Below are 891 nucleotides of genomic sequence, written 5' to 3'. Positions count from 1 at the left end.
GGACGCAACGCCACGCCACAACACAAAAGGTACAAGTAATAAAATACCCTTTGGCCACACCCCTTATAAAGGCATCGAACCAACCCACCACCTGACACCAGCCAAACGTACATCCTGATTTGACACATCTCTGGCAACCTAACCCACGTTGGCCCTTAACCTAACCCACGTTGGCCCTTAACCTTACCCACGTTGGCCCCTAACCTTACCCACGTTGGCCCCTAACCTTACCCACGTTGGCCCCTAACCTTACCCACGTGGGCCCCTAACCTTACCCACGTTGGCCCCTAACCTTACCCACGTTGGCCCCTAACCTTACCCACGTTGGCCCCTAACCTTACCCACGTTGGCCCCTAACCTTACCCACGTTGGCCCCTAACCTTACCCACGTTGGCCCCTAACCTTACCCACGTTGGCCCCTAACCTTACCCACGTTGGCCCCTAACCTTACCCACGTTGGCCCCTAACCTTACCCACGTTGGCCCCTAACCTTACCCACGTTGGCCCCTAACCTTACCCACGTTGGCCCCTAACCTTACCCACGTTGGCCCCTAACCTTACCCACGTTGGCCCCTAACCTTACCCACGTTGGCCCCTAACCTTACCCACGTTGGCCCCTAACCTTACCCACGTTGGCCCCTAACCTAACCCACGTTGGCCCCTTAACCTAACCCACGTTGGCCCCTTAACCTAAGTTACGCTGCACCTTAACCTAAGTTACGCTGCACCTTAACCTAAGTTACGCTGCACCTTAACCTAAGTTACGCTGCACCTTAACCTAACTTACGCTGCACCTTAACCTAACTTACGCTGCACCTTAACCTAACTTACACTGCACCTTAACCTAACTTACACTGCACCTTAACCTAACTTACACTGCACCTTAACCTA

The sequence above is a fragment of the Schistocerca gregaria genome, chromosome 3 (genome assembly GCF_023897955.1).
Source record: "Schistocerca gregaria isolate iqSchGreg1 chromosome 3, iqSchGreg1.2, whole genome shotgun sequence".
In the NCBI taxonomy this organism is placed as follows: domain Eukaryota; kingdom Metazoa; phylum Arthropoda; class Insecta; order Orthoptera; family Acrididae; genus Schistocerca; species Schistocerca gregaria.
Note: the sequence above shows the minus strand (reverse complement) of the source record.